The following is a 20901-nucleotide window of genomic DNA, read 5'->3' as shown; positions in this document are numbered from 1 at the left end:
TTCTTCACGGATATCAAAGCAGTTTCCAATACATTGAATGGTAATCAGGTACTCTAAACATTTTTCCTATCTGTCCCGGCAGGCTCACAATCTAATTAAGGTACCTGGGGAAATGGAGGGTTAAGTGACTTGCCCAAGGTCACGAGGAGCAGTGCCAGGATTGAATCAGCGCAGGCCATTCAGCGCGCTAGAAACTGCTGGCGCAGTTTAACAGAAGGGCCCAAAATAAACAACTGCCACTTTTCCATTAGATATAAAGTTACATGCCATCCATCCAGGATGACCTTATTGGATGTGTTTATGTTTATTAATATTTATATACCGCTCTTCATTAAAAACATCAGTGCAGTTTACAACAGTTTAAAATGGAAAAGAGTGCCAATATTTAAAGAACAGATAAGAAGAAAGAAAAAAAAATGAATAGCTGCACTGTAGTCTATAGTCTATTACCCATAAATTAAGAAATGCAAGATTAAAAAATCACATAAAAACCTATAATCACTAAAATTAAGAAAATGCCAATTCAAAAAGGTAAGTCTTTAAGGAGGCTCTAAATTTTGAATATATACACTTGCAGTGTATCTCATTTGGAAGCGAGTTCCATAGATTTGAAACATGCAAAAAAGGCAGAATTACGAGTCTAACTAGATGTGGATATTTATTTTGATAGAAGTACATCTGTTTATTTGTTTTTATAAAGAGACCAACTTAATTCCTTGTATTATTCAAGTATGCATCCTCATTTTTAATGAAAGACTATTCTATTCACTCAGTTCCTCAGATATTGATGGATACACAATTCTCAGGACAAATACAAGAATCGAGCTAAGACACTTCACAACAAATTTTGCAACAGAGGTTATCCAGAAAGAATAGTGAAGAGGGCAGCCATACGAGCATTATTTAATCATCAAATTCAATTACTGTACTTACTTACAGATCCAAGTCTTGTGAATATAATGTTGCAACTTTTGTCATGAACATTTGGACAAATTTGATGTATTGCATTCAAATTCAATCAGGGTTCAAGTCTGGTTTTAGTACTGAGACTAAATTAAACCTTAAGTTTATATACCTTGCTTTGTTCACTAGTGGCTAAAGGCCGATCATTACTTGGCCGAGGTCAGAAAGCCATATTAATAGTTTGATCTCTCTAGTTAGTGCCTTTGACCTTGTTAATCATAATTTACTTTTACTTATATTACAAAATTGCAGTTTAGAGGGGCAAGTATTAAACTGGATAAGTGGGTGTGTCATTGATTATATAAGGTTAAAATGTTCTATTACACAGGCCAAAAACAAAAAAAACATTTTTTGGAGTGCCTTGGGTTTATTGACCTGTTCCTGGGGTTATTTGAGGTGCTGATTCAGAAAATTGCATTGGATAGACTGCATCAGCTCTAGTTTCTTAGATACGAATATGATTGAATTTATTAATTTTTTACCACTATTTAAAAGATCTGTTCTGCAGAATCGGGATGTCATAACAAGCTTTCTTTTTTTAATGGGAAATTTATGTATTTAAATTACCCACATTTTTTGCGTGTAATGACCTTTGTTTCACAACTATTCGTCTACTTCCTTTCCTATAATGCACACTGGCATATAAATGTAAAGCTCAAATTACAAAATCATAAGAACATAAGAAGTGCCTCTGCTGGGTCAAACCAGAGGTCCATCGTGCTCAGCAGTCTGCTCGCGCGGCAGCCCAACAGGTCCAGGACCTGTGTAGTAGTCCTCTATCTACACCCCTCTATCCCCTTTTCCTTCAGAAAATTGTCCAATCCCTTCTTCAACCCCAATACCGTACTCTGTCCTATCACGCCCTCTGGAAGCGCATTCCAGGTGTCCACCACCCTTGGGTGAAGAAAAACTTCCTAGCATTGGTTTTGAATCTGTCCCCTTTCAACTTTGTTCTGTTATATTACATACAGGGTCTTTTACTAACCCCCTGTTTTATGAAGCCGTGCAGCAATAGCTCCAAAGCCCTTTAAATATCTATGGGCTTTGGGACCGTTACCGCAGCGCAGCCGCTAGCGCGGCTTCGTAAAACAGGCCCTAAGGTGCTCTAGCCAATTCAGCATGTGCTAAATGTTAGCACATGCTACATGCTAACGCGCCCATTATATTCTATGGGCGCGTTAGCACACGCTAAATCAGCCTTAGTAAAAGACCCCATAATTGTGTGAAAAAAATTTAGATGGTAAACATGGTTTCCTTAGACTGCATAAATTTGTATTTCAAAGGTTTCTCAACCTGATCTGTTTAAAACAGTCGCACATAGATTTAAATTCTAACGGGTTTCTCAACTTTGTCGTCTGTTACCTGGTTTATGTTTTTGCATGCAAGTTATGTTTATGTTTATTCAAATATTTATATACAGCTAAAAAGGATCAAAAGCGATTTACAATATAATTCAATCAAAATGATGAAAAAAATTCCATTCAAATAGAAAAGAAAAAGAAAAGAAGTTTACTGTATAATAGTTATGATTGTATAGGAGGTGTGTGTACATTCCCACTCATATAATTTCAGTTTTGCAGTAGAGGTTATGGCTACTTCAAGATGTAGCTGCTTGTATCATCCCGACATATTTTGCTATATTTGTGGGGAATACACACTGAAAACAAGTAGGAAACCTATTTTTAAGCTTGTAAAAAGTGTATATGTAGATTATTTTGGTGTCAAGCTTGGAGATCAAGGTAAGCCATGGGCTCCTTATATTGTATGCAAAACTTGTAAAGAGCATTTGAGCCAGTGGACAAATGGAAAGAGAAGCTGCCTGAAATTTGGAGTACCAATGGTTTGGAGGGAACTGAAAAACCACTTCAGTTACTATTATTTTTGCATTGCTAATATCGTAGGCATCAATCAAAATAATTATGACAAATGGTCTGCCTTCAGCCAGGAGACCTGTTCCACACTCAGATCATGTACCCATTCCACCTTTCCACAGCTCTCAGAGGATGAGTCTTGCATGTCTGATATTGCACAAAGTAAAGAAAGTGGGGGCAGTGACAATGATTCCCAAACAACTTCACATAGTGAATGTTTTGACCAGAATGAATTGAGTGATCTGATCAGGGACTTAAATCTTTCCAAGGAGTCTTCTGAATTGCTTGCCTCTAGACTAAAAGAAAAAAATGTACTTCAGTCGGGAATGAAAATTACATTTTATCAAAGGAGAGAAAAGGACTTGCTGCCATTCTTTACCAAAGACAAAAACTTAGTATTCTGAAGTGACATCAGAAACCTTCTGAAGAAAATGGGTCTTTCACAATATAACCCAAGTGAGTGGTGTCTTTTCATCGACAGTTCAAAATGTTATTTGAAATGTGTTCTTTTAAATAACAGCAACAAATATGGTTCTGTTACAATCAGTCACTCCACCAGGATGAAAGAAGAGTAAAAGGCTTCTCTTTAGTCTTGGAAAAGATAAATTACCAAGAACATCAAGGGATGATTTGTGTAGACTTGAAGACTTGAAAATGGATGACAAACCACAAATTAAAACTAAACTCGGACAAAACCAAATTCTTAATGCTTGAAACGGACAAAATCCCATCCATAACAGACCTGGAAATTAAAACTATCAAATACCCAATCCAGACCTCCCTCAAAATCCTGGGAGTGCTGATAGATAGATGCTGCACTATGCAGACTCAAATCAACAAAACTACCCAAAAAGCATTCTTCACAATGCGCAACTTAAGAAAAATAAGAAAATTCTTCGACAAAGAACACTACAGGATCATTGTTCAATCCCTGGTACTAGGACTTGTGGACTACTGCAATATCCTATATCTACCATGTCCTACAAAAATGATCAAAAAACTACAGACCATTCAGAACACAGCTCTCAGACTAATCTATTCCCTCGGAAAATATGACCACATAACTAACGCCTACCTAGACTCACATTGGCTACCGATTAGAGCCAGAATCCAATTCAAACTATACTGTCTAATCTTCAAAGTACTAAACGGTACAGCACCTGCCTATCTAATTGATCGTCTAAACCGTAACCTTCCACCCAGAATAAGAAGATCACTGACACCATTCTCATACCCACCACTCAACGGCACTCATCGCAAAAAGCTTTATGATAACCTTATAGCAACACATGCAGCAAAACTCGAACCCTCCATAACCAGATTGTTAACCTCAACATCTGACTTCAAAGCATTCCGTAAAGAAATCAAAACGCTACTTTTCAAAAAGCATATTCAAAACACCTAATCTCACTCTCCTCTTCCACGTACACCGACCAGGTTTACCCACTCCCTGGCACCATACCCTCAACCGACCAAAAAACAAAACAAAAAAAATAAATAAATTTAAAAAAATAAAAAATAAAAATTAAACCCAATTCATCCTACCGAATCATATTACCTACCAACGCCTGGAAAAGATTTGATATGTAATGTAATATAACTGCTTTCATCCAATGTTACTAAGACTATACTCATTCTGTTACTATGTCTTACCCTAAATGTCATGTACCCTCCTGGAAATGTCCAGCTTCTTCTTATGTAATCCGCTTTGAACCGCAAGGTAAAAGCGGAATAGAAATCACTAATGTAATGTAATGTAATGTAATGAATATTCTTCTTGGTCAACAAAGTGGCTATACAAAGTATCCTTGCTTTTTATGCCTTTGGGATAGTAGAGCCAAACATGAACATTGGGCAAAAAAAGGAATATATGGTGGCTGGAGAACAAAATGTAATCAATGAACCTTTGGTAGCACAAGATAAAATCATACTGCCACTACTACATATAAAGCTAGGCCTGATGAAACAATTTGTAAAGGCTTTGAATAAAGACAGTTCAGCGCATATGTTACCTGGATTTACCATGGAAAAACTGAAGGCAGGAATTTTTGATGGTCCATAAATCAGACAACTTATAAATGACCCACATTTCATAGCATCAATGAATGAAATCAAATCATGTGCCTGGTCTTCATTTGTTCCTGTTGTGAAAATTTTCTTAGCAACAAGAAGGCAGACAACTACACAAAATTAGTAGAGGATATGCTCTTTCATTTCAACAGGCTTGGCTGTAACATGAGTGTTAAAGTCCATTATCTGCGCTGTCACGTAGATTGCTTTCCAGAGAACCTTGGCGACTTAAGCGAAGAGCAAGGTGAAAGATTTCATCAAGACATAAAAACAATAGAAGCCAGATACCAAGGAAGATGGGATGCACACATGATTGGATTGGATTTATTACATTTGATATACCACAAGTATGTGAGTATTAAGCGGTTTATAATACTATTACAATAGAAGTGGAGGTTACAAAACAAAAAACCTAAAACACATTAGGGATAGGAATTACATGTTTACAAACCATCAGAGGGTAGAAGAAAGGCGAAAGGCTCGATAGAGGGCATGAAAACGTAGGATATGAGAAAGATGGCAGACTATTGTTGGAATCTTATGCATTATTGTCCTGGCAGATCCCACTCTCGGAAGTCTTACAAAAGAAGCTTCTTGTGTGTCGGATGACTGGAAAGTTTGTATCATAAACGTGTGCTTTTGGTATGAAATAAGTAGATTTTCATGTTGCACACTTTTATTTATTCATTTTAAAGCCAGAAGTAAGTGTAAAATATAATTCAATCATATAACTCTATAAAAGCACTTAAATACAATTACAATTATAATCTATGACAAAAAGATATATCATCCCCCCCATAATTATATTCAAAAAGTACACTCAGATTGAGAAATTGAAAAATATATTCCAACCCTATGAGACAAACTTGTTTTTTTTTTTTTGTTGCATAGAGCAGCTTGGACCCCAGTTCGGTTACAGAAATTAGATAGTTCCAAGTCTAATAGGTGTTGGCACTGTCATCTCGAACCTGGGACATTAGATCATTTATTATTTTATTGTCCCTTGATATTTCAATTTTGGAGATCCATTTGGGATCAGGTAAACAAAGTAATGGAAAATCCAGTGGCACTAACATATGACACTGTGCTATTTGGCTCTACGATGAAAGCTAAAAGCCAAATATCATCTCACAATAAATATTGCACACTTTTCTTTTAATTTTGAATATGTTTCCTTCATGCTTTAAAGATATTAATTTAAATACTACATTCCAATTTCCTGATTTTTTAATTGTCAAGCAGAGTGCAGAGTGGTATATGGCACATGTTTTGTATCTCAAAAACTAGAGCTGATAGGAGAAAACTGGTGCCATTTTTGGAATCAGCAGATCAAATATACCCAGAATTTCAGATCTAACATTTGAGGCACCAAAATGAGCATTGACTAGTGTTATCTATATTATGTATGTTAACCTGTAACTGGCTCTGAGCTTGGGGAGAACGGGATTAAAAAAACAAATTAAATAAATACTAGTTGGAAAAAAGGTTGTGGGGCTCCATAGGGCTTGCTCCTTCCTCTGTATTATTTAATTTATGATACAATCCTTGGATAGAGCATTGGAAGTATATAAAGTGTTTAGTCATATTTATGCAGATGACATTAATATTCTGTTACCTTTGGCAATGCAGATTTAGGCCCCCTTTTCTGAAGCCGCGCTAGGCTTTTTTATTGCTGGCCTCAGTGGTATTAGCTCCAAAGCTCATAGGAATTTTATGAATGTTGGGGCTTTTACTATCGCAGCCTGTGATTAAAAAAAACTTACGCAGCTTTATAAAAGGGGGGCTTAGATTGGATCTTATTACGAGGGGGTACTGAAAAGTTCTAAACCTAACTAACTTCCTAAATTCTGAGTGTTATTTTGCCACTGTAGCTGAAAAGAGTGCTATTTTATTTTGCAAAGTGCAAACCTGCAGAATCATAATGCTGTGTTGTGACATTGTTTCAGATTATTGATTGAACCATATCAATGAAAAGTATGGAATTTTCAAGTGTGGAACTCTGAGTTGTCATGAAGTTCCTGTTCCTGCAGAAGAAAACTCAAAGGAAATCCATGAATGCATGATGCAAATATTGAGTGACAAATGCCCACATACTCCATGTGAAGAAGTAGTGTGCAAGCTATCATCTTGGAGATTTTGAAACTGAAGATGCAAGCAAAGTCTTGGAGGCTGCAAACTGTGTCAACTCCTGTAATTGTTGACCATGTCCATGACCTGATTTTGAAAGATCGGTGAATTTCGTCTAAAACAACTGCTGAGACGCTACAGATATCCAGAGAATGTGTTGGGTGTATAATCCATGAGCTGCTGGGTTTGCAGAAGCTGTCAGCCAAGTGGGTGCCCACATATTTGAATGCTGACAAGAAACAACATCAGGTGGGCACTTCTAAGTTGATTTTGCAGCATTTTCAGTGAGCTGGTGCCAACTTTTTTGGAATGACTAGTTACTGTTGATGAAACATATTTGTACCAATATGATCCTCAGACAAAACATCAGTCCATGTAATGGTGACACTAAGGTTCTCCAAGGCCAAGGAAATTCAAGACCCAAAAGTCAACAGGAAAGTTCATAGCCACCGTGTTTTGGGATCTGGAAGGTGTTATAATGACTGGGGCCAAAAGGTTAATGCAAAATACTACTGTAACTTGAGAGAATCTGTGGAAAGGCGTTCTCTTTTGGCAAGACAATGCACCTGCTCACAAAGCTGGCAAAACATCAATGTTTTGACGCAGTTAGGTTTCCAATGCGTAGACTATCCATCCTGCTCACCAGGATCTTGCTCCATCTGACTATTTTGTTTCCAAATCTTAAAAAGAGTTTGAAAAGGTGTCAATTCAGAGGTGATTGCATCAGTGGAGCATTATTTCAGTGACCTCATATTTTTTGGAAAGGTTACAGAAATTTCAGACAGAATGGCCAAGTGTGTTGAACATAGGGGTGGCTGTGTGGAATAACATGTGAATATCATGGTGCCACATCATTCCTTTCTTGGTTGGACTGAGAACTTTTCAGCACCCCCTCATAAAAACAATGCTTAATACTGGAGAACAATGGGTATCGACCCCCAAATTGAAAATAAATATGGAAAAAAACTAACCTCCCCTTATACAAAACCATACGAGATCCCCATCAACATGGTTTTATGAAGGGAAGGTCCTGCCAATCAAATCTGATCAGCTTCTTTGACTGGGTAACAAGAAAGCTGGATATAGGGGAGTCCCTGGACGTCGTGTACTTGGACTTCAGCAAAGCGTTTGATAGCGTCCCACACCGCAGGTTATTGAGAAAAATGGGTTCGATGGGACTGGGTGAAACATTAACCGCATGGGTTAGGGACTGGCTTAGAGGTAGACTTCAGAGGGTAGTGGTAAATGGTACCCTCTCCGATACGACAGAGGTGATCAGCGGAGTGCCGCAGGGCTTGGTCATGGGCCCGATCCTATTTAACATCTTCGTAAGAGACTTGGCTGAGGTGCTTCGAGGTAAAATGACATTATTCGCCGATGACGCCAAACTATGCAACATGGTAGGCAACCGCACAACAGATGAAAGCACAGTGCCTGACAAAAGCTCAATGCCTGACAGTATGACGCAGGACCTACTCCTGCTGGAGCATTGGTCAAAGACTTGACAACTAAGTTTCAATGCCAAAAAATGCAAGGTCATGCACCTTGGCGGCAAAAATCCATGCAGGACTTACACCCTAAATGGTGAGATCCTAGCAAGGACTGTAGCAGAATGTGACTTGGGGTGATCATTAGCGAAGACATGAAGACTGCCAATCAAGTGGAGAAAGCTTCATCCAGGGCTAGACAAATCATGGGCTGTATCCGTAGAAGTTTTGTCAGCCGTAAGCCCAAGGTCATAATGCCGTTCTACAGATCCATGGTGAGACCCCATCTGGAATACTGTGTACAATTCTGGAGGCCGCATTATCAAAAAGATGCGTGGAGAGTTGAGTCGGTTCAGCGAATGGCCACCAGGATGGTCTCAGGACTCAAGGATCTCCCGTATGAGGAACGACTGGGTAAGTTGCAGCTGTACTCACTTGAGGAACGCAGAGAGAGGGGAGACATGATCGAGACGTTTAAATATGTCACAGGCCATATCGAGGTGGAAGAGGATCTCTTTTTCCTTAAAGGACCAACGGAAACAAGAGGGCATCTGTTGAAAATCAGGGGTGGAAAATTTCATGGTGACACTAGAAAATATTTCTTCACCGAAAGGGTGGTTGATCGCTGGAATAATCTTCCACAACAGGTAACTGAGGCAAGCAGCGTGCCAGATTTTAAGAAAAGATGGGATTGGCATGTGGGATCTCTTCATGGAGGTAGTTAGGCGTGGGCCATTAGTGTGGGCAGACTAGATGGGCCGTGGCCCTTTTCTGCCATCATGTTCTATGTTTCTATGTTTCTAACGCAGTTTTTAGCATCAGCTACGGCGGTAACAGCTTCGACGCTCACAGGAATTATATGAACGTCGAGCTGTTACCGCTGTGGCCGGCGCTAAAAACTATGCTATGGTTTTGTAAAAAAAAAAAAAAAAAAACAGGGGGGGGGGGGGGGTAGGTTTCTCTGGCTGGGTTCTCAGGATCTAGCCAGATCAGATCGGCTGTCAATTATAGATGAGGATAATTATGTCTTTGATGTGCAAACTAGAGTTTTGGGAGTTCAATTGGATAATTTATTGACTACGGAACATCAGATTAACCCCCTCTTCTACGAAACCGCGCAAGCAGTTTCTAGCCACACTAAATGGCCTGAGCTGCTCCCGACGCTCATAGAGTTCCTATGAGTGTCGGGAACAGTGCGGGACATTCAGCCTGGCTCCCCACTCTAGAAACTGCTAGCACAGTTTTGTAGAAGAAGGGGTAAATTGATTAGTAGTAAAGCTTTTGGCCTTTTAAGGAAACTGTGGGCATACCTATTTTCTACATGCTCTCTCTCCTTCACCCCATTTTGTCTATATATTTCCTCATTTCTGAAAAGTATTATTCCTACTTTGTGCCTCTTTCATTCTACCACACCCACCCGGTGCAGAAGCTTCCACTATCACCCCTATCCTTCACCTCTTCCAACTGCAGGGACTGTTTTGACTGCCCATCTAGCTGTCATTCTGCAGAGAGTGTCTTCCCCCTGCTGACATTTATTGGCCCTCCTTTGCCAATCCCACCCACTCACTAAAAGAACTGCATCATAGGAGACAGGACCTTGCAGAAAAGGACTCCCCTCTGAAGAACAGCAGCAGGCAGTCATAAAAGAAAAGGATTCCATTTTTAAGGTGGTCTGCCCTAGATCCTAGAGATCCTGAGGATCCTGGAAATCCTGGTTTTACCCAGACCCCATTTAAAGATCAATATTCAAAGCAATTTAATCTAATCTAATCTTCCATTTGTGAGTTGCATATACCTATTCAGGCTCAAGGTGACAGATCAAAGAGGAAGGAGAAAATAGTAGGGGAAGAGGGCATGAAGAACAAGAGGAGGGACCTAGAAATAGGGGGAGCTATACAGAAATTAAGACAGTTAATTGTCAAAGAGGTGAGTCTTCATGTTTTTTTTCTGAATATGGTGTAGTTTGACTCTTTCCTGATGACTTCTGGTAGGTCATTCCAGGTTTTTACACCCAGATAAGCTAGCATAGAGTGGAAAATTCGCTTGTAGTGGAAGTATTTTGTGGATGGCAGGTTTAGTTGGATTCTGTTAAGGATTCTTTTTGATGTTGACCAAGCAGTAGAGAATAGTTGGATGAGAGGGGCTGCTGAGTTTCCGTATAGAATCTGGATACATGACGATTTGAAAATTATTCAGGATGATATTGGGAGTCAGTGTAGTTGCCTGATGAAGGTTGTGATTTAATCCAATTTCTTTAATTTGTAGATTAGTTTAATGGCTGTGTTCTGGATGAGTTGCAGTTTGCGGATAAGAATAGTTTTGATGCCAAGGTAGGCGGAGTTGCAATAGTCCAGTTGAGGTAGGACCATCATCTGAATGATCAGAGCAAAGTGATGTGGGCGGAAGTATGATCTTGTGAGTTGCAGTTGATGCATAGTGTAGATGGTCTTTTCTGAAGGTTAAATATTTGTGGTTCCATTGTGAGAGTGTCGTCTAAGATGCAGCCTAGTACCTTGGTGGATTTTTCTATTATGAGAGTGAGGTTAGAAATGACATTCTGTTGTGCGGTGCGGAAACCAATGGCTTTGGTCATAGTGGCATTCAGTTTGAGCTTGTTGTTCGTTGCCCAGGTTTAAATTTTATCTATATTGTTTGAGATTTTTTTCAGCAATATTAGGATGGTTATTGGTTATCGGGATGAGGAGGAGGATGTCGTCGGCATAAGATAGTACAGTTTTGTCTTCCATTTTAATGTGTCCTAGCGAGCTCATGAATAAATTGAATAGGTTTGGGGATAATGGGGAGCCTTGTGGGACGCCACAGGATGCCTTTTTTACTGTATTATTGTATTTCGCTGATTGTCCAGCTCTTTTTAGTGTAAACAGCCTAGAACTTTTGGTTATGGCGGTATAAAAGAATAAAGTTATTATTATTCTTATATTATTATTCCAAGGGTTGAAGTATGATTCTTGCTCTTTGACCAAGTATTCATGATTTTGTAGGAAGTAGGCGAACCATTTCAGTACAGTCCCTGTTATTCCGATTTCCGAGAGTTTGGTTAGGAGTAATTGGTGGTCCACTGAGTCGAAGGCTGTGGAGATATCAAATTGGAGCAGTATTGCCTGATGACCCGAGCTTAGCAACTGTTTGATTTTAGTGATTAGAGTGATGATAAGGAGCTCGGTGCTGTGCTTTTTTCAGAAGCTCTATTGGGATGTATGGAGGCAGGAAGCAGTGGCGTACCGGGGGGGGGGGGGGGCGGTCCACCCCGGGTGCACACCCTAGGGGGGTGCATAGCCATCCGGGACCGGGTCATCCTGCTCTACTGTTGAAAAAGACCTGCACCTCAGCATGGCTGCTAGTGCACCCCCTCCGATGTACTTGCTCTGGAGCAGAGTTGGCAGCCGCGCTGAGGTGCAAGAAGGCCCCGCGATGAGTACGTCTGATGGCTCTGCTCCGGAAGAAGTAAGTTACGTCGGAGGGGGTGGTCCCAGCAGACCAGGGAGTTGCGGCTAGGTCCCGTGATGACTGCATCTGCCGGGTCCACCCCTTCCAACGTAACTTACTTCTTCTGGAGCAGAGCCGGCAGACATACTCATCGTGGGACCTTCCTGCACCTCAGCGCAGCTGCCGACTCTGTTCCAGAGCAAATACGTCAGAGTGGGGTGCACTGGCAGCTGTGCTGAGGTGCAGGTCTTTTTCAAAAGTAGAGCAGGATGACCCAGTCCCGGATGGCTATGCACCCCCCTAGGGCGTGCACCCGGGGGGGCGGCCCCCCCCCTTGGTATGCCACTGCTTCCTGCCTCCATACATCCCAATACAGCTTCCGAAAAAAGCACAGCACTGAGCTCATATCATCACTCTAATCCTTCTTCCATTCAGCAAATCCCCATTCTCTATCTTGCCCACTCCCACCCAGCATCTCCCCCTCTAGTCCCTCCATTTTAGTCAGCATCTCCTCTCTCTCATACACACCTCCTTCCATCCAGCTTCTCCTTTTATCTCTTTCATCCCTTTTCATCCAGCATTTCTCTCCTCTTTCCTATCTACCCCTCTGGAATCTTCTTTTTTTCCCTCCACTTCCCCAGCATCCTCTAATGCTCTCCATCACTGTACACCCTCCTAGCAGGAATGAAAACACATGTGAGACCACAATCTCTATGTGTGGCCTGGCTGCTCTTCCAGTCCTGTTCCTCCAAAACAGAAAGTTGATGTTGGAAGAGTGGACCGACATTACCAGCAGGATAGCTCATAGAGACTGACCCCACATGTGTTTTCTCTTTACTGCTGCTGCTATTACGAATCCTCAGAAGCAGAGCAGCACCATCAGAGATGGCAGTGGGAGGAAAATATGGGAGGGCATGTTCATACCAGGCATCTATGCCAGAGAAGAGACAGATGGGAAGATACTGGATCACATGGGGTGGAGGCACTGGATCTCTTGCTGCTCTGGCCTCTCAGGCACTGCCTGGTTGCCCAAATGGTCATTCTGCCCCTGGCCAAGAGAAAGCTGCTAGACTGGGAAACTAGGGTTAACTGGGAGCCAGTGTTGAAGTACCTGCATATATTCCCAGAATTCTGCAACCACCACTCTGTGTTATATTTTTTTGATGCTCATTACTTTGATTTTTGGTACATAATTCCTTGGAGTTTATTCAGTATGTATAATGCCGCAAGTAACAGAAGTACTAGGAGGAGGCAGTGAGATATAGTGAAGGAATCGTTCCCTGCATTGTTCTCTTACTATCTCTTTGTCTGCTGATATAGGTGTTGACCCTCCCACTAATGGTTTTAACTTACTCTGGCCATTGCTGTCTATCCTAGCCCTCCACCCCACTCTTACCACTATAGCTTTCCCAACAGTTGAGTCACCAAGCCCCTGTCTCGTGTGCTCTAATTGCTGGCTATACCCTATCTCCACTTAAGCAGCTAGGAAAGGATTCTTACCACACCGGCTGGTTTTAGCATGTGGTAACCATTATGGTTGGTCCTTGCTAAAGGCTACTGCATGCAAACTCATGCTAACTGCATAACAGGACGTACAAGTGCTAGTTTCTGAAACCAACTTTCTAGACGTCCAGCAGGACTTCTAAACCACTTTGCATCTAGAGCTCAAAGGGACATGTTGAGAGGAGTGTTATGGGTGGCGTTTGGGTGGGCTCTGGGCAGGCTTAGACTTAGACATCCTGCAGGGATAATCAAGTGTTTTGGCAGACATCTTGGACGGAATTTATATGTTTGAAAAGGGTATAAGTGTTAAAACCAGATAACTACTGCAGAGATAAAATAAAGACCACACACACTTCCCCAGTGCTCACTGACCCCCTTACACCCCACAAACATCAGAATACAAAAGTACATACCTGTCTCCAGAACAGCAGCACCTGGTATAGGAATGCCTAGTAGACCTACACATAGGTGTCTTAAGTAGCCTGGTGGGCAGGCTAGTGAACCACAGAGAGGAGTAGCAAGTCCCATAAACCACTCTAACCACTACATTTATGGAGGAAAGTGTGAGTCCATCAAATCCCCCTATAACCCTACTCTACTGCCATATAGGTGCCACTTGCAGCCATATGGGCTATTGGGGTGGTATACAAGTAGGTATAGTAGGTTTCAGGGGGGCTTACCATAACATATATAAGAGGGTTCTAGTGAGATGCTTATCTGGCACCCTTTATGTGACGTTCATGGCAGTGCTCCCTAAGGGTGCCTCACTGTCCTGCTGGACCCTCCCACGTCCAAATGGGCTTGATTTGAATGTTTTGAACATGGACATTTTTATATTTGAAAATATCCCAAAAAGGTAGACATCCTAAGGACCTAGATGACCAAATGTCATTTCTCCCCCCCCCCCCCCAAAAAAAAAAGAACATCTAGCAGTTTTGAAAATGGATGTTTCCCCGCCCCAACTTTTGGATGTCTTGCAGGAAACATCCAAAATTGGACTTAGATACACTATCGAAAATGCACCTTCATGTTTCTGAAAATCTGAGAAGTCTGAACTCAACTGTGCTAAGCATTATTTTCTTGTAGCTTTTTATAGGCTTATCTGTATTGCTCTCTTTTTTTTGTCTACAAGTCTCTAAGAGACATATTTTATTGATCTGTTACATGATAAACATTAGAATAAAGCATGCGTATTCAACACACATGGGATCTCTGATAAAATGTTACACAATTTAATAAGTTTAATTTACATTGTTTTTATATGTACAAAAACATTTCTTCAAAACCACAAGTTAACACAAAAAGCACTGCTGTTAGAGGAGCAGGTAAAACTTGTTATAAATAAAAGCAAGGCACTCTCCTTTAACAGTTTGTATTTTCCTGAATTCAGACTATGAAAGATATGTTTACATTGATTAATTTTCATAGAAAAGGGTTAAATGATCTAACCAATGATATTATCTGTGGATAATTACCTCACGCTCTCTGAATAATGTTTTTGTGTTTCAAGAAACATAAAGAATGCTTCATCAACCACATAACTTTGTAGGGCTTCACAATTACAGGAGCTAGGGAAGACTATGGCATGTTCATGGCCATTTAAAATATACCAAGGAGCTCTGCACCTATTAGTGGAAGATTCTTCTTACTAAACTATGTTATCTTATTTTAATCTGTGAATATATTTTGTCAGTAGATGTTCTACATCTGGGCTTCACGTACCTGTCCTACTATAGCTATTTGCTTTCTTTTTTCCATAGCAACATAAAAAAAGGACTTTCTCGCCCAACAAATAATTATCTGGATTTATATAACACCTTTCATTTCAACTGAATTCTAGAACATTTTACAACAGTTTGTCTCAGCTTGGTCCTAGAGTATGCTCTTGCCAGTCAGGTTTTCAAAATATCCACAATGAATACGCATGAAAGAAATTAACACCTAATGGAGGGAGTGTATGCAAATTAAGTTTATGCATATTCATTGTGGATATCCTGAAAACCTGACTGGCAAGGGGGTACTCTAAGACTGAGCTGAGAAACACTGAGCTGAGAAACACTGCTTTACAAGTCACAGCTTTAGCAACATATAGGCAGCCTTGGCTGGGTAAGAATTATCTGGTGATTGCACATTTCTAGCATTAAGAGTGCATGAAAGCCTTAAAGAAGAGTGAGGAAAACATTATTTTTGTTACCCATCTTTACAGGTGAAAACTGAAGTTTGAGGAGATAAACAAATTTACCCACCATCATGTGGTAGAAGAAATCTAAACAGGAGTCCTTCAGTGCCATACAGCATATTATTAATGTTATAACCACTCACCACCACCCAGGTCATACAGGAATAGATTCTTCTCATACAGAACAGGGGTTATTTACTAATGGTATAAGTACACACTCTCTGCCTCAGGGCTCATTTTATTCCTATAATCCTTGTGGCAATTAGCATACACGAATGCCATTAGCATATGCTAACCATAAATGACCTCCTCATGTTTTATATGCAAATAACCTTATAACTCATACATGACAGGCACCTGAAAATTGCTAGTAATCCATAGTAAAGTGAAAAATGACCTGCCACTTCAACATACTGCATATTCAATGGAGACCAGAAGGATTTCAATTTATCACTTTAAGCAAGTTGTCAAATTACTATCAGGTCGCTATTCAAACTGATTTAACCGGCCAGAAACCGTTTCTGGCCGGTTAAATCATTTGTTCGGAGTTAACTGATCATTTTCAGCAACACTTAACTGGAGATTGCTGCTGAAAACAACCAGTTAGCATCAACTTGAAAACCAGCTATTTAGAGGGTATTCCGGGGCAGAATCAGCATTTGGCTGGTTAAATGCTATGCTAAGTTATGCGAAAGGTAATTTATATTCTGCTTTATTCCTTGCATATTCAAAGCGGCTTACATAAAGAATTAGGTAGGCATGGTTGTTAGATCATTTCAAACTTAGGGAGGGGTGAGATTAGTGAGAAGATCAGATTTTGTATAGATACGTTTTTACACATACTCAGTAGTAAACTGGCCAGGGTAACCGCATACAAAGGACTAGTCAGGTAAGTGCTCAATATCACACTTACGAGGGGCCGCTGAAAAGTTCTCAGTCCAACCAAGAAGAGAATGATGTGGAGTCATGAAATTTATGAGTTATTCCACAAAAAGTGTTGCATAACTCGTAAGTTTCATGGCTGCACAACTTTCTCTTTTTGGTTGGGCTGAGAACTTTTCACCGGCCCCTCATAAAGGGCTATGTGCTATCTGGCTCCACAAACCCAGAAATTCAATGCTGCTGCTTGGACATGGCTCAACATTGAATTTATAGGTTTATCACCAGTGGTGGTTGACAAAACGCTGATCGCCATCGGCTGAATATTGGGCCCTGTGTTTTCACACCAGCTTTCAATCTGCATACTTACTATAAAAAACATGTTTGCAAACAAAAATTGCAGATGTTAAAAAACATCTTATGTATATTAAATCTATATTAGACTTTCTAAAGAAAATCATTTACGGTACATTTCTATAATTTAGTGACATGTATGTTTGCATACTAACTGGCAGGTGAATGACAAAATCAATAGCTTTCAAATGCTACAATTAATATATTAGAATTATTTATCAGCCACAGGCAGGTTTTTACAAAGCTGCGCTGCCCAGCAGTGCATGCTAAATGCCGAGCCATCCATAGGAATAAAATAGGCAGTTTGGCATTTAGCGTGTGCTGCTCGGCAGTGCGACTTTGTAACAGGACCCAATAATGATAAAAAGTTCACCCTCCTAGGTTTTTCTAGAAATCTGGTGTAAATATAACAATATAACATTATAAAATGTACAAATAGATAAAATAATAAAACACTGGATAATTATTTAAAAACCACAGAATGGTTTCATGTCAGTGATATCTGAAATATCTTCAGTAGCAATTAGGCAATTCATATGGATTTTTTTTTTTTTTTTTTACAATGTATAGAATTTAATTTCCATATAAATAGCATAGTTCTTAAAAAAACAACTAATCAACTCCCCCCCCCAAAAAAAAAAAAATCCCAAACAAAACAATCACAATAGCTATGATGCTTCAAAATATAAGCTACAGTGACATCAGGTTGACATTTCAAAGTTTTTCTTAGCAAAATGATTGAAGACATCTTCCCTTAATACAGTGCATATAATATAAATTTTTACCTAAAATCTCGAAATATCTTAATTTAGCAAAACATCAGCAAGATATTTATATCAAAGTGCTATACAGTACTGCCTTAAAGGTTACTGCAACTATAATGTAAATAACTACATGTGAAATTACATCTATATTATACAAATGTTTAATAAAATGGCTTTAGAATATACCGTATATACTCGAACATAAACCGAGATTTTTGGGCTAAAAAAATGGTCCAAAAAAGGGGGTCTTGGTTTATATTCAGGTCCTCAAGTCTGCGTGCTCCCCTGCCCCCCACCCAGACCCATTGCAGGCCTGCCTTAAACCCTGCTGGTCCAGCAGTGATCTGGGACAGGAGCGATCCTTCCCATATCCTGTCCCACCCAGCTGTTAACCACCCCGCTTTTCTCCTGCCTCCTGGACCCATTGCAGGCCTCCAGCAGGCCTGCCTTATGCCCCGGTGGTCCAGGGATGAACCGGGATAGGAATGATTCTTCCCGTGTCCTGTCCTAGCTAACTGTTAACAACCCCGATTCCCTCTAGCAGGAGCAATTTCTCTTTGCTGCTGCCCTGTGCGGAGCTGTGATCAGAAATGGCTGCGCAAATTCCCAAGTTCTCACAGTCTCACATGACTGCCCCAGGAACTTGCATAGTCATTTCAGATTGCGGCAGGAGCAAAGACAAATTGCTCCTACCCCGCTTCACTGCTAGACCATAAGGGTTCAAAAAGTATGTTGGAGAGGGGTCCAGGAGATGGGAGGGAAGTGGAATGGTTAACAGTTGGCCAGGACAGGATGCGAGAAGGATCACTCTTGTCCCGGCACACTGTTGGACCACCAGGGCTTAAGGCAGGCCTGTGGGAGGCATGCAACGGGTCCTGGAGGTGGGAGGGAGAAGGGATGGTTAACAGTTGGCTAGGATATGACCCTGGAAGAATCGCTCCTGTCCTGGCTCACCGCTGGACCATCAGGGCTTAAGGGAGGCCTCCAGTGGGCAATGGAGGCTGGGTGCAGAGCTGGGCAGGAAGGGAAGGAAGAAGGAAGGCTGGGTGCAAGGCAGGGCAATTGAATATAAACCACCCCCAACCCAGATCATATTCATATTTTGGGGGGGAAAAAGTTACCTCAGTTTATATTCGAGTATATACAGTATGGGGCTCATAATCGAAACAGAAAAACGTCTAAAAACTGGCCTAAATCGGCACTTGGACGATCAGTAACAAAAAACATCCAAATGTCGATAATTGAACAGGGTTTTAGACGTATTTAAAAACGACTTAGGCCTTCACAGTGCTGCTGAACGACTAGAGCTAAAAGGGGTGTTTTAGGAGGAGTGGTGAGGGTGGGATTTAGGCAAGACGTGGGCCGTCCTAGACTTAGTTGTACTGCATGTATAACCGAAGGTTTTACAACACTGCCTAGACGGAATTTGGACGTTGTGACTTAGGCCATCTAAAACCAGGTCTAAGTCTACAAAAGGTATCCAAAGTGACCAGATAAGCACTGTAGACACAAAGTACAGACCCCCCCCCGACACAGCCCCAGTGATCACTGACCCCCCCATAAAAAAATGTAATAACTTTACATATCTGCCTCCAGTACATCAGCACCTGGCAGTCTGGCATAGGAAAGCCTAGTACAGCTGCACAGGGGTGGCTTAAGTGGTCTTGGGGGTGGGTTAGTGAACCATGGAGAGGAGGACCCAGGTCCATAAGCCACTCTAATCACTGCATTCATGGAGAAACATGTGTACCCCCCAAAACCCCCCCAAACTCTTTTGTACTGCTATATAAGTGGCTCCTGCAGCCATAAGGGCTATTGGGGTGGAAGATAGGTGGGTCTAGTAGATTCTGGGGGTGTTTTGGGGGGCTCACCATGACCTATAAGGGAACTGTTGTGAGATGTTTATATGGCACCCTTTTTGTGAAGTTCACAGCAGTGCCCTGTAAGGTTCCCCACTACTCTGTTGCCATGTCTGGGTGCCCAGTATCTTACTTTTCTGGCCCCTCCCACATCCAAAAGGTCTTTTTCTAGGCGTTTTTGACTTGGACAAATTTTTGGACGAAAATGGGGTATAAATATGGATGACTTAGCGGTCTGGACGATCAGACAGCTGGATATACAGTTGGACGATTTTCACCCCAAAAAAAAATGCTGGATATATTTTTTGAAAATGGACCTTTTCTTGTGGCCGACTTTGGACGACTTATGAGTTAGGCCAAAACGGACTTAGACATTTCTTTTGATTATGCCCCTCTATGTGTTTATATGTACACATATATGTACACATATATAAAGTACATCTTTTTCTATGTGTTGTATCTTGAATCAGTGTGAGCACCCAATTTAGGGGAGAAGTTATCAACATTGAGTTGTCAACTACTGTTGAGTTATTTTATCATAAACCAAGTAATTTTACCACAGGATCTCATTTTATACAATGAGACCCTGCGCCAAAATAACCCAACTTGAGATAAAATATCCTGATTTAACAGTAGCCCGTGTTGATAACTTCCCCCTCTTAGTTGCTCTGTGTAACACGGCTCCCAGAAGCCATCAGTCACTGCAATAAATACAGGAAAATCCATTATAATAATTCATGCTTACACACATTTATGCAAAGAATCATCTATTAATATTGTGTCAGCTATATTAACATACAAAAAAGAAATACAAACACGGAATGTTTGAACACACTCCATTCTAGCCTTCCTATCATTTACATTTATGTACTATTCACAAGATTTGTTGGTTCTAAAAAAAAAGTGACTTGTTTCATGTTACTAGACCTCTGTACTCAGGTTAAACTATAAGAACTTGCTGACCCTGTATGACAGGGGTGTCAAAGTCCCTCCTCGAGGGCCACAATCCAGTCGGGTTTTCAGGATTTACCCAATGAATATGCATGAGAACTATTTGCATGCATTGTTCCCATTGTATGCTAATAGATCTCATACATATTCATTGGGGAAATCCTGAAAACCCGACTGGATTGCGGCCCTCGAGGAGGGACTTTGACACCCCTGCTGTATGATCTGACTTCTGTCTCACGTTTATTTCCTCACTTAGGAGGTCATTTACTAATAGCTATTTCACTAACCCCATTAATATGTAGTTGTAGGAAGTTTCACCCCCCACACATTTCACTCCTGGGATCTTTTGGCCCCCAACATTCACCGCAGTATTAGATTACAATATCATAATCATTAAGCATTATCATCATTACCATTTTTGTTGGCCTTGCTCATTTGAATATGCCA

The sequence above is a fragment of the Geotrypetes seraphini genome, chromosome 2 (genome assembly GCF_902459505.1).
Source record: "Geotrypetes seraphini chromosome 2, aGeoSer1.1, whole genome shotgun sequence".
Taxonomy (NCBI): Eukaryota; Metazoa; Chordata; class Amphibia; order Gymnophiona; family Dermophiidae; genus Geotrypetes; species Geotrypetes seraphini.
Note: the sequence above shows the minus strand (reverse complement) of the source record.